General features: G+C 42.8%; 1 protein-coding gene across 1 annotated transcript in view; it reads left to right on the top strand.

Moving 5' to 3' along the window:
- Positions 1-5,674: 5,674 nt before the first annotated feature.
- Positions 5,675-14,841, top strand: part of gpr4 (G protein-coupled receptor 4) — a 30,352-nt gene continuing 21,185 nt past the window's right edge. The window contains exon 1 of the mRNA XM_053423091.1: positions 5,675-5,883. The gene's annotated coding sequence lies outside the window, so the exon portion shown is untranslated. The remainder of the gene's footprint in view (positions 5,884-14,841) is intronic.

Genomic DNA, 14,841 nt, shown 5'->3' with positions numbered 1-14,841 from the left:
TGTGTTCGGTGTGAATCAGTGGAGGACAGAGGACGGACGAGGAGACGAAGCAGCAGAGAAGAGGAGGAAGAGACGAATTCTAATAAAAACCAAACATGTTCTGAAGTAAAAAACAGAAGTTGCACAAAAGAGCCGGAGATAGTTTTTGTTTTCTGGCGGAAGACGAGTCGTGAGAACGGATTCAGTCTGAGTGGTTCTTCATTAAAAAAGGCAGGATGGAAAACCACAAGATGCACAACCCTGAGGCTGACACACACACACACACACACACACACACACACACAAACACACAAAGGAAGGGCACTTGAACTTTACAGACCATCTATGACCACAGAGCAGTGTCTCTCAGACGTAGGAAGTTTTATCTCGGAATGTCAACAACATTTTTTTCCATTTAGCAATTTAATTAAAAATATTTGTGTTAATACTTGTTATGGGGAAAAGATCTAAAAGAAAAGATGTTAAAATATTTCTAAAATTGTTTATGTTCTAACATGAAGGAGGCGGGGTTTATGACCTGTACTGCAGCCACCCACCAGGGGGCGCTAGATACGTTTTTGGCTTCACTTCCTGTCCATCTTTACTGTGATCTTTACAGGATGTAAGTTGACTTTTAGCTCATAACCCTGAACGACAGACTCTATCGCTCAGTATCAACTGTTAAGGACAAAATAATCAACTGAGACAAGTGATTTCTTAAATGTTTGTTATTTAAAGTGTTTGAATTTGTTCTCCCCTGGTACCAACACATAATGTAACTTTAGATTGTATGTGTATAAACGTCTAATCAGTTTGTCTCTGGTCAATCTTCTACCAGGCGTCACTCTCACATGAAGCTTCCACTGTTTGAGAAGATAAATGAGATAAGAAGCTGCAGATAAACTCCTGGACTCGTTTATCACATGAAAACTTCTCCACGTTCTCATTTTATCCTTTTTTAGTCAAACAGGACGACTGAAGTGTGACGAAGGTTGAATTGACCGGTTCCTTCCTTTCAAGGTCGTGCTGAGGATTCAGATTGTGTATCAACAGATGTGAAACCGGTTCACGCTCCTGATACACAGATTTATCTGCTACTAACAACTCGGGGGTGTTGTTATTTCAGAAGTCAAACTTTTTAAAGCTTCTCTCCTCCTCTGGTTCTTCTGTTTGGGGAGTGAAATTTACAAAAGGGCAACAAACGATGAAGTGAGACGATAAATAACACAAACACTCGTGAGGGAATCACAACTGAGACGACGCACAAAAGAGAATTAGTTAAATAAGATAAATAATATGGTCAAGGATTCAATTCATTGGTTAGTTAACAACAAACTAATTTAATAGACGTGATGAGAGGGCAAATAGAATGTTGTATATCTGTTATTTAATCTATTACTATAATTCATCTTGAGTAAAATAATATTTCTCTCAACACTTAATATATTATCCTGTGTTGTGGGAGGTTTATGAACACGTTTATCATGTGTTGCACTTTAGTTAATTCACAGCAGCTTCTGCCAAATGTGCTGTTTAGAATAAATTCATATTCCAGAGACGCTTTCATAACAACATCAGACAAATAGAGGCTCATGCATGAAGAGTGAACTGTGACGTGTTTAAATGGGAACTTTCTTAAAGATTTCAGCTCGTATCAGATACATAAAGGTTTTGTGAAATAAAGAAAAACTGTCATGTTATAATTTTGTTCAATTTCTGGAGGTTTCTTAATTCTCAGTAAAGATGAATATAATTAAATGTAGATAATATTTAAACCTGTTCTCATGTGTGTGAGTTTGATGGAGAAACTGTGTTTGTTTGTGGTTTTGAGAATCTTGGATGCAACATGAATCTAATAATCTGATTCTTGATGATTTAAGAAGATTTGTTTGATGAGCAGCGACATGATTTTCCTCTGTAGAGATACATGTCAAAGCTCTCTATGAAGCTTATTGGGCCCAAACCTAAGAAAGAGGAGGAAGATTTAGTTTTGCATTTCAAGAATGAAACTAGATTCTAGAGAGAAATTTATTTAATTCATCTGCAAAGGTAAAATGCACTAAAACTAGAAGCTGGATATATTCTTAAAATGAAAAAGCCCTAATATTCATCTAAATTAGACATATGTTGTGTAGTTTTTTTTTGTTGTTTTTTTAGAGCACCACACATTCTCACCTGTGATTTAGTGAAATAAAAAGTTGCCCCGTTTGGCTTTGATCTTAAATCCAGTCAACAAACTGACCTTCATGCTGCTGCTCTCTGCGAGTCCTCAGATAATTCTTCTTCTGACCGGCGCATACATCTTCTGAGGGAACGCTGCCGCAGAGAGAAGGAGTGCGGAGGTAAAGAAAACAGATGGAGAGCGAGCTGAGGGGAGGCTGGGATAAAAGAGAGGGAGTGGAGGAAAGGAGGAGCACGGAGAGAAGGTCAAGAATGTAGATGGTGTCCAACGCTCTATTCTCTGTTCCCCCCGGGGTGTCTGAGCGGCTGCCGAGGGCCTGTTGAGCAACGTGTTGATGTACCGGGCGTTGTTGAATCCTGCAGAGGAGGAAAAAAACAAAAAACACGTGAGAACCGTTTTATGTGCAGGAGGTTTCTGTTGGCGGCCGAAACTAAAACACTGGAGAGGGAGAGGACATCTGCTGCAGAGACGCAGGTGCAGATCTGATTTGCCATATTTCATCAAATTTTAATTTAACAGTTAAACAAACATTTTTACACCTGTGCACAACAAAGTGCGTGTTTATATTAAAACTTCTTTTGGTGTTTTGATCCCTGTGTGAAGTCATGGGGATTAGACGGCGGGGGGGGGGGGGGCGAGCAGAACAGAAAGTGATTAAATATGAGAAAGTCTTCCTGATTGGATTAACCAGCATCTTTTAAATATATATATTTAGGGTATTGAATCTTTATCGCCCCAGAACAAAGCTCTGAACTTTCCAGTTTCACGAGTGAAAAATACAAACGCAGCAGAGCGCAGGTGCCTCGGGTGATTCCCGGGGACGGAGACGGGGATGTGATGTGTGAGCGGAGGCAGCGGTTTGTCTCTAACGACCTCCAGGAGGTCGCAGCTCCTTGAACCACAGCAGTGTGAACTAAACAAACCAAGTTCCCTCAGTAAACTGAACCAATCACAGAGCTGCACTCGCTGCCGTGACACTGAAGTAAACATGAGGTTTCACTGGATGGATGAAAACTCAGGAGGTCTGTAGGAAATCCATCCTCTGGGGATCATGAATGTCTGCAGCCGATCACATGGCAGCCGATCAGTCTGAAACAAAGAGGTGGCCTCACTGTATGAGTCATACTCTACATAGCTATAACTTTAAAAACAGCATTTTAAAACTAAAAAGATCAAATTATCAGTGATAACTTCAATTTACTCGCCAGCCTCACACACCTGTTTGTTTGAGTCATAAGGCGTGTGTGTGTGTGTCTGTGTGTGTCTGTGTGTGTGTGTGTGTGAAGACGGGGCTTTCATCTCGGCGTGATGTGGAGTCTCCCCGTGTGTCAGGGGCTCGGTCTGGATCCAGACTCCACGTGTCCTCTGCTGGTTCAGGGGGACGATGGGTGGGACACATGTGGAAAGAAACATGCTGCTCTGACCTTGCTACCTAAAAACACACAACACACACACACACACAGACACACACATACACAGTGAAACATCGGACACACGGGAGATCAAAGCATGTAACATGTGATCTTTAGTGCAGCATGGGAACATGTGGAATAAATATTTATACTGAATGACTTGAATAACAATGTCCAGTGTTTCAGGAAGATATCACAGGATAGATGAAGTTAGATTAAGTTCAGTAACTCACTAAACTTCCTCAAGGAAGAAACGAACTAAACTAAAGTAAACGCCAGCGAAGGTGAACTAGCTGCTGTCAATCATAATGTTTGATCCCTTTCTCAGAAACTTGAACATCATTGTGGTAAGAACTGACAGAAATCATCTTTGAGAAATACTTATTTGACTTTAACTCTTCAGTTGGACCCATGTCCCATCTGCTAACGTGGAGGAGATGGGGTCTAAACTGCAGCCAGCCACCAGGGGGCGACACAGATATTTGTGCCTTTGATTTTTGAGTGCTATCATCATTAGCAGCTGGAATTGAATCAGTGACAAAAAGTTAATCATAGATAATCAGAGGCTGAAGCACTGATGAACAATGATTTGAGACAAAGTAACAAACAGGCGCTGTGTTCGATCCCGTACGCAGCCGGGATGTCTGCCAGATTATCTACTTTACAGAGTATTTTACAGAGTATTTTACAGAGTATTTTACAGAGTATTTCACCTGGTCTAAGGAGGACGTTTCACTCTGGACCAAACAGGAACTCGGCTTCGGAGCAGCATCATTAACGACCTGGACAAACAAGCAGCTGCTGTCCACAGTGACGAGCTAATGATTGAACCCAGGACGCTTTATTTTTTCTTAGAAATGTCCGAGTTACCATTTTAATCCCCGTTTGTTTTTTAGTTTATTCATCGTTGAATTTGTTTGTAGTGTTTACTCACTAATTATACAATGATGGATTAGCGTCAGTCTTCCATAAAGATTCAGTCAGTGATTCGACATAAACACACAAACACAGTTAATGAGCTGGAAGCAGTTTTAATGTGTTTTAAACTGCCATAATAAATCTATTTAAAACTAATGTGCCCCCCTCAGTCAGAGATCAACATATTTACTGACACACTTGACACTTTTCTCCCACAATGCATTGCTTATTGCGCTCTGCAGCTCACAAACAGAACAGCTCCAGGGAGGAAAACAATCCGGAGGCTGCGGATCTCATTTGCTCTACGGACCTGAACCCCCCCACCCCCCCCCCCACCCCCTCCTCTCCCTCGTTTTCTGCCAGGTTCAATCAGACAGGAAATCGAATGATAACACAATTAAAGGTCATTTAACACACAGCCGGCCTCCTGCAGCTCAAACACAAAGCAATCAGCCGACACCAAACACACAGAAACAAATGGACGTCGGTTTTTCTGATTCCTCCGTCGTCTCCCACCTGCAGATTCCAGCAGAGCCAGGAAGTGGTGGGTGCAGCCGGAGAGATACCAGATCCCAGTGGAGCGGACCAGCCTGTGTTCAGTCAGGTGACAACGAGTCGACCTGCAGCTGGAGCACTCGTCTCAGGGCGTCTGTGACAACCACAGACCTGAGATCAGATCAGCGTCCTGGGGGTTTGTAGGTTTGAACCCAAACACGTGTTCTCTGACGCTCCGGTGTCGTCCCCCAGTTGTAAGTGGTTTTCAGATACAAGCGTCTAATTAGAAATTGTTAAATGAACTGAGCCTGTTCTCATTCATTTAGTTTCATCAATAGTTACAGTTACTTTACAGTTACAGTTACATTTAAACACCAGAAACACTCCCCAGACCAGCCGGTTGTGTTTATCTATAATAATCCTGTTTAAATCTAAGTGAAGCCTGTGTTTCATTGCATTTTACAGAGTCAGTACATGAACCTCTCACACACACACACACACACACACACACACACGCACACACACACACACACACACACACACACACACACACACACACACACACACACACACACACACACTGCGGTCACAGACAGACACACACAGAGGGCGTAGCAGTCATCAAGTCATGCTGCATGCCTCCTCCTCTCTCTCTCTCTCTCTCTCTCTCTCTCTCTCTCTCTCTCCCTCTCTCTCTCTCTCGCCCCCCCACCTCTCTCTCTCTCAGTCTGCCGGCTGCTCTCTCTCTGCTCACTCTGCTCTCACACACTCTGAACATCACCACAACTAGACGGAGTCTGAATGAAATCAAACGAGTGACTTTGTTTTTTCTTATTTTTTTTCTGGATGGATACTCGCTTGTTGGGAGGATGACGGGGGGAGTCCAGGATCCTGAATGTGAGTACAACCTCCTCTTCACTCTCACACACACACACACACAAACACACACACACACGGTAGTGTTAGTGAAACTGTCACCTGCTGCAAAAAGCTATAATTTAGATGAGTGTGCTCAGGTGTTCCACACATAACATGTATTTTTAGACTTATTAGTCACCTACAACATGTATTTAAGTGTGTGTACAACTTGGAAAATAATATATACACTATTCCTTAGTGTAACTCTAAGGATGTGTTTATTTTTTATGCACAATTATACACAGAATATGATAAATTGATGGATAGACACATAGAATAGATATTACTTTGTTACAGCAGGAAGGTGTGAGACAAATAACACACTTTGCAAAATATACAGATAACATACTTATAAAACACAAGGAATAAAATGTCAAAAAAACAGTAAAGTAATATTACACCATAGCACTCAAACTCTATCTATCTATGTTAGTACTATTTCTTGCAGTGTGATCTTTATGTCAGTGTCGGTTTCTTCTCTCACATGTTGCTGCAGTGTTTCTAGGGATTAAACACTTCCAGAGAAACAGACCATAATGATCATACTGTGCATACTAATCTGTCAGAGGAGCTTTGAGACATCAGAGGAGAAAGTCTTAAGTATTTAAGTCAGAACACATTGAACGTGAACGTCTCCTGACTTTGAACTCGGCTTGAGACATCGCTTCAACTCGTCTTCCACTCGTCTTCCCCTCGTCTTCCACTCGTCTTCCCCTCGTCTTCCCCTCGTCTTCCCCTCCTCTTCCCCTCGTCTTCCCCTCGTCTTCCCCTCCTCTTCCCCTCGTCTTCCCCTCGTCTTCCCCTCCTCTTCCCCTCGTCTTCCCCTCGTCTTCCCCTCCTCTTCCCCTCCTCTTCCCCTCCTCTTCCCCTCCTCTTCCCCTCTTCACCCACCGGGCTGGTTTCTCTGTTTGCTCCCGTTAACTCGCTGCAACAACCAAGTCAAATTGCATTAGCACAGTGGACGGAGAGCGAGCTGAGCCGAGCTGAAGTTACAGTACAGCACTTGTGTGTCTGTCACAGCTCCAAGGGTTTTGACTGCAGACAATTAATAAATCATGAGAGGGAACAACTAAATCAGCCGCTTGTGTCGCTGAACCCCTCCAGCGCAGGGAGCAGGACACCGTGCTGGTGGATGAGATGTGGAGCAGAATCAGCTCTGGTGCTGCAGGAGCTGTTGGTTCATTATGTGTTGAACCAGGCTGGAGGAGAACTGTACAGGAGACTTGTGGCGGGAGCGCCTTTAGGAAAACCTTTCTACAAAGCAGGGGACAGATCTTAGATGTTTAGCTTTATCAGTAACATATGAGGAAGATAAAAATAACTTTGGCTGAAAAACTGGTTGAGAAATGAACAGATCTTGATGATGATCCAGACTTTCTCTTTCATTCTTGTCTGTCTTTCTGGTGGAACAGGTTCCTAAGTTGCTGCAGCTGCTGAGACAACACGAGAAATGTAGAAATGTGCTGAGAAAAAAACAAAAGAAATGTAGAAGTGTGCAGCAGGTTGCGAAAACAACAGAGGAAATTAGTTCAATGTTTTGCACCAGGCAGAGGCAGAACTTAATAAATCTGCTGCAGTGATCACGTGTTTTAGTTTGTAGCACAAAGCTCAGATCTCGTTGTGTCTGTCTTGTTTTAATCTCTCGCTGTTTTCTCACTTGGACATTATCTGGACATTTTACCTCAGGGAGAAATTCCGCACAATTTCCACAGCAACAAACTCTGATCTCCAGATCCTTTCCAGAGAGAATCCAGAGTTCATCTGAAAGCAACCAACGTTAAATCAAGTGATGGATCTGCACCTTCGCCAGATGGTTGCCAAAATCCGTGGAAATCGGTTCAGTAGTTTCCAGCAAACCTGAGTTAACAGAGGCCGTTTATTCAGATCTGTAGTTTCCACCCTGAACCACTTCTGCTATCTGGTCTCAAACCACTTCTCCTAATCCAAACATACGGATGTCCTGGTGAGGTTTATAAGACTGACATGTTTCTGAAGTATTATTTCCTGGTCTGCTTCTGGTCTGATGATTGAAATTAGACCAAATCCAAAATCCGACCTCATGTTTACTGTGTCGGGGGATCTCACACCGTGGAAGTCGATTTTGCTGCCGTGGAGGAATGAATGGCGAACTTGTTTTTTTTGACACACGTGTGACACAGATGAGGATCTATGTTGTGTGTGTGATTGGGAAACGGGCGAGTGTGTATGAGCGACCTCGGGCAGAGAGAGAGAGACGGAGACAGAGCTCTCTGGGAAGCATCGAGCTTCACTAAGCTGCGGGGACATGTTTCAACCTTAACGCTCTTTATGGAGAAGCGTCCTCACAATGAATCCTCTGTTCCTCCTACAGAATTCCTGCCTCCAGCTCCAACTGCTGTAATATTAAAATCAGTAGAATCTCCTCTTCTTCTCCTCCTCTATGTCTGGATCTGTTCTCTCCCTCCCTCCTCCCTCTCTCCCTCCCTCTCTGGTTCATCTTCCTCCTTCTATCACTTGACCTCTCCATGTTTCTCTTCTTCCCTCACGTGATTACAATTTTCAGCTTTTAACTTGTTTTGTTGGTTGAAAAACTCTTATTAAAACTAACTATAAATGATTACAAAAATATAAATTGCCAATTCAAAATTGACCTATAGGGGATTGTAGTGTTTGTTTATTATTTTGAGTGTTTCTGGCGCTTGTCTCTTTTCCAGCATCCACTCACACTCACTGTTTACAGTCCAATCCTCTCGTCCACTAAAACTTTGACTCAGAAGTGTTTTTGGTCCTCTGTGAATACACCTGACAGGATGAGGTCGTGGAGAACATTGAAATGTGTAGAGACAGATGTTCCTTCAGTTATAGTGACGTCTAGAAGGTGAAAATAAATACAGAGCACTGACTGTTTATATCATTGTCTTTATCATTGCGTTATTTAAAATATTATTTTAAGTAAACCGTGTTCTCTTCTTCCTCTCAACCCTCCTCCTCCTCCTCCTCCTCCTCCTCCTCCTCCTCCTCCTCCTCCAGCTCCTCCTCCTCCTCCTCCTCCTCCTCCTCCTCCTCCATCCCCTCTGCTGAACTATTTCCGACCTCAGAGGAAAGATAATCTGAGCAGTTTCAGCTCAAGGCCTCGAGTCAGAGGGATGACTGTGGTCAGCTAATAGCCCCGGATACTTACCTGCTCTGCACACACACACACACACACACACACACACACACACACACACACACACACACACCCACACACACACACACATACACACACACACACACACACACACATGCATAGATGTTCACCTCTGGGTGAAATCTGGAGACAAACACATTTGACCGACTGTATCATCCGTCTCTTTAAAGCCACATTATTCACAGCTGAACTAATTTTATATCAAACTAGACATTTATCTATTTTTCTAACGGCTTAAATAATAATTGTCGTCGTTGTCAATAGCAGTTTTGAGTGTAATCTATTTTTGTGCGTGCGTGCATCCCTTTGGTACAGAGTGAAATATCCAAACCACCAACTTCTTCCGTTGAGCTCAGATGATGTCTCTGGTGATCCTGTGACTCCTATTACAGCGCCACCAGCAGGTCAAACCTGTCACTGATCCTGTGAAATATCTCAAAGTTCAACAGATGGATTAAAAAACTGACGACAGGACCAAAGATTTTGTGGCAGGAATTGAGAAAAGTGGAAAGAGAAGAGAAGACAAGGGATTGAATAAAAACAAGAAGATCATTATGACAGAAAGCAGAGGATGAGAGGAAAGGAGGGCAGTGGGAGACAGGGACCTGAGATGTGATGGAGGGAGGGGAAGAATAAAAAGAGCTGTAGAGGAGGGTGATTGTAAAAGAGGGCGCTGTGACGCTCTCCAGACGAGTTCAGATAGACAACACTTAAGAGCCTCTGTGGTTAAGTAATCACTGTGATTAGGCCCCAGAGCAGTGGTGGCAGCTAACAGCCAATCAGACTGAAGAAGCCTCGACACCAGCACAACATAATCACATTATACTGTGACATAATATAATATAACACTGGGGTCACGATTAAGGATCGATTACTTCAGCTCAACGGGGGGGATATGTTGAATCGTGCCCCTCTGCATAGGACAGTAAATATTTTATGGATGTTTTAATGGTCATGGATGCGAGCAGGACTCCTCCATAGACACAGAGAGGCAATCTGATGGAGCTTGTTGTTCACTTCACCCCCCCCACACACACACACACTCACACACACACACACACAGGACAAAGCAGGGAAGCTAGAAACACACAAACAATGAGGTGATTGGTGGATAATTATATTGTTTTTGTCGAGTTCCGTGTGTGGGAAACCTTCAGGATCACGGCTCGTCTGATTGGACGGTTGTGCTGGACATGCTGAGGTGTCACAAGTCTGGTCTCTCGGATGACTCACAAGCCAGTGGACGTGATAGTGGTTTGAGTCCCTTCCACGGTTCCATAGACACACACACACACACACACACACACACACACACACTGACAGAACAGTCCAGTGCCGAGTGTCGCTCTCTAATTGGAGGTCTCTGAGATGAGTGGTGTTGTTGTGTGTTTAATCGTGGGCGACTCTGCTTTTGTTTTCCCAGCGTTGAGATCTCATTTGCATCAGTGGCAACCCTCTGCTTTGGTTACTGTCATGGTTTTGGCACTATTATTGGTTTGCCGCTCTGGTGCATCAGTCGTACCAGTTAACCAAGAGCTCTGGTTTTACCTTTACAGACGTGACTGATGCCACATGTAACGCACTGATTGTGATGAATGAGAAACAGCTGATTAATCTCCTGTCGTGAGTCAAAGGGCTCGGAAATTAATACGTCTGTAATTAGCATCTTTAGATTTTCAGGTCAGAAACTAGAATAACTGAAGATGAGTATCAAGCTCTCTCTGTCACTAGAAAACTGATCATGATTCATTTCAATATGAATTTGAGTTTTAGTCGAGTCATGACTTTTCTGCACGTCGGAGCCGGACCACAGTTTATATAACATTATCATATACGGGCGATAGCTTAACTGCAGCATTTAACATATTACCTGTTAATAGTTTGGAGAAGCTTAAATATACAAACATAAAAAGTGGAAAATCTGAAAGTGGAAGTCAGACCTGGATCCTTCAGATGATTGTCATTCATACAGTGCATCTAATCGCAGCACTTTGATATTCTATGGGGAGGGGGCCATTCACGGTTCAGCATCTTGCCCAAGGACACTTCGGCATGCAGATGGGTCAGACTGGGGATCGAACTGCCGACCTTCAGGTTGGAGGACGACCACTCTACCCCTCAGCCACAGCTGCCCTGAAAACGTTAAAATCCATCCAGATGGATTCTGCATAGGGAAATTAATATAGAAAGTCATGGGTAAGAGAATGAGAGTAAGTTTGATTTAGTCTCAATGATCCTTTGTGTCTCTTCGGTCCTCAGCTGCACGTGTGAAGGATTCTGAGGAGTTTCACATTGTGCATCAGGTGTACAGAGGGTGTTGCCACCTGAGTTACATGTTGTGTTGACTGGACACATAACGGGATGTTTGTTCTACTCCAGGACAGAGCTCAGGTCCCGGCTGAGGAGGAGCTGGTGCCATTTCAGTTTGTAACCCTCATACAACACAGAGAGGGGGAATCTTTGCTTATGTGATAAGTTTGCCAGTGGAGATATATAAAGAAAAGTCTTTGTAATCATTATTTCTTACTAAAAACTGTAATTCATGACACAGCTGATCAGACGCGTGTCGATGGAGCTGCTGACAGTCTGACGCCACGTCTCATTGCACCCAGGGCGTGATGAGGTCACTACTGTCTGTAAACACTGTTAGGCCCGTTAGGGGACGCACACACACAGACGCACACACACACATACACACACACACAGCCACACAAGCAGTCGTCTCCTGTGTGGAGACAGCAGCACCTGTGGCTGACATTAGACCAGTTTCAGAAGGTCGATAACCATCTCGTCCTCTGTTTGTCTTCCTTTGTTCTTTCCCATTAAAACCTTTATCTCTCTCTCTTCCCTCCTTCTCTTCCATCCCCTCTTTTCCTCTCCCGCTCCATTTTTCTCACGATCGATGACTTTCTCCTTTAATATTATTATTTTCCTCCCTTTGTTCCCTCGGTCATTATCTTTCCCTCTTTCACTCTCCTGTCTTCCTTCTCTCTCCATCTCTCTCTCTCTCTTTCTCTCTGTTGCATGGATCTAAAATTATCCCCCCTCTCTCTCTTTTTCCCTCCATCCACCTGGCTCCCTCGTTTCCAAGTATTATCTCTCTATCTCTTTCCACTCCTCGTATCTCCCTTGTTTCCAACGTGCAGAAAATAAGCCTTGGAGTTTATCTTATTGCAGAACATACGTGAACTGGTTGCTTCTCTTTCTCCTCAGCTGATTGGTCCAAACTCTGTGAGAGCTGCTGTAAATACTCAGATTTTAATATTTTCAGTCTCGTTCTTTTGCCTTTTTGTGTTTATTGTCTGCAGCTGGTGGTTTTGAAACATCATCTAAAGGCTCACTTGCTCACAGGAGTTTTCCGGTTATCTTGAACTTGTACTTCTAGTGACTCAGACATCTGATTTATCAAACAGCCCCCTAACATACTTCATGTATTGTAATAACATTCCGGTCTTCATACTGGGAGCTATTCTCGGTACAATAAAGTTGGAAAGGAGCCTTTTGGTAATATTGCCAACTAGAGATCCGTAAAATACAAATCCCCTCTGTCTACTCTCTCTCTCTCTCTCTCTCTCTCTCTCTCTCTCTCTCTCTCTCTCTCTCTCTCTCTCTCTCTCTCTCTCTCTCTCTCTCTCTCTCTCTCTCTCTCCGCAGTCTCTCACCAGGTCTGCAGCTATCGACCTCTCTAGTAATGGAGTATTGAAAGTGATCAGAGGGAACTTTAATGCCTCCAGAGGGGAAAACACTGAATCTCTGCAGAAACAAGATACATCAAACGATTCGAGTGAATATCTGTGACCTGGTCTGAGAGACTTCATTCTGCACCATGATGTGATTTCAAATTCATGTTGTTGTTATTTTCCACGACTCTTTATCTGCTAAATGCTGCACGATGTTCACAGTGAGTGTCTCTGCAGAGAGTGAGCCGTGGATCTATCTGAGCTCGTCTGGTGAGAACAAGCTAACAGCTGTAGAGGAGCTGAGGCTGATGAGTAGATACCACGTAGAGTTAAGACCACGATGAAGAAAGAATCCTGATATTTCAAGAGTAAAGTTGTGATTCTACCAGAATTAAGCCGCGGTTGAGAGGAAAGTTATTCTATTAAAAGAATAAAATCATAATTTTCAAATAAAAGGAGTTTAACTCCTTCTGCATCCAGAGTCTTGCAACAATCTCCTTGTTTCTTGAGAAACTATTAAAGGTCTATAGATGTTATACTTGTTTAATCTTACCTAATGTGGTGCTGATGTGACAAAAATAGTTTTATTTATGAAATATATTGTGAAACTAAAGTATCACTCAATAAGAGCCTCCACATTCCTCATTGAAAATGACTCAGAGCCTAAAATGAGGCTTGATTCTGGTAAAGTTGTGACGTTTTATTCTGGTAATCTCCGACCTTTTCCCTGTAAGTGGCTCTGACACTGTCGGGATGAGAGTGAACTGGAGAACAACCAGAAAAAACAAACTGAGTTGAAAGAGCTGGAGGAGCTGCAGGGTGATGATGATGTGGTTTTATAAAATACTCTGGAATCACAACCAGAGATTTGATCCATTAGATATATAAAATAAAGATTAGAACCATTTAAGAATTAAACAACCATTCAACCATACGTTTAATGGTTAATACACAGAAATAAACAGATGGAAGAAAAGAGAACTTTTCTATTAGAGTGATTTTAGAGGGAGGTTTTATCAGTGATATTGATATTTCTACATCAGGCTGATCCACAAACAGAATAGAGGTCATTGTATCTGGAGGGAAACACAGCTGCTGTTAAAACCTCATTGAAGTTGAAATTCGTTTGAACTTTAAACCCCCGAGTCTTCTGAGCAGACACCTTCAAACAACACAAGAGAAACTACAACACACACAAAAAGAGACAATTGAGGCAGGAAAACTCAAAGAGACGATTCCTGATCTGTGCACAATCAAAGGATTTTGTCTCTTTCTCAAAGGAAATGGATTTTGTGGCCGCTGTAAGGATTAATAAAAACTTGTTGTGCTTCTATTTCTGGTTTAATTTATATTTGTGTTATTGCTCCATGAGGTTTAAACTGATTAAAGGACCCAAGAGTCATGAAACGTTCACAACATAAGCTTCAAATAGTGACGATGACGGAGCTTTGGAGGAAAATCCTGTTCCTTTCTTTACAAATGGATTTAACCAGATTTAACCAGATTTAACCAGATTCAACCAGATCATCCTCACGGCCTTGTTTATCTGCAATTTCAAAATTCTATTTCCAGAATAAATTCATGAATCTAGTACAACGTAGTAAACGTTTGTTGGAGATGAAAGGCTTTCGACACGCTGTGCCACACGTCAACACCACTAACCAGAATAGATTCGACCAATCAGATGAGAATAGACAAAACAGGAAGTGGCACAGGAAGCAGCCACATCCTGGCAGCAGAATGGTGCTACCGAAAAACACACGCGTACCCACATGCACACACTCACACACACACACACACACACACACACACACACGTGCAAAGTCAAATTTTCATTACACAGGAGGACGCCTGATTGACTAACAGTCATTTCCTTCAACTTTACCCGAAACACTTAGCAAACAATAACACATCCTCATTCTAACCTTAAGATTGAAGGGTTCAGGTTCTCAAGTCAAGAGTGTGATTGTGTAAACGGACTCATTTCACCCACTGAGCACATGTGTAACACAAGAACACACACACACACACATACACACACACTCTCACACTTGGCTGCATTGTGTCAACCACACCCAGACTAAAGAG

The sequence above is a fragment of the Pleuronectes platessa genome, chromosome 5, assembly GCF_947347685.1.
Source record: "Pleuronectes platessa chromosome 5, fPlePla1.1, whole genome shotgun sequence".
Lineage (NCBI taxonomy): Eukaryota > Metazoa > Chordata > Actinopteri > Pleuronectiformes > Pleuronectidae > Pleuronectes > Pleuronectes platessa.
The sequence above is the reverse complement of the archived record's forward strand: the minus strand, read 5'-3'. Positions and strand labels throughout refer to the sequence as shown.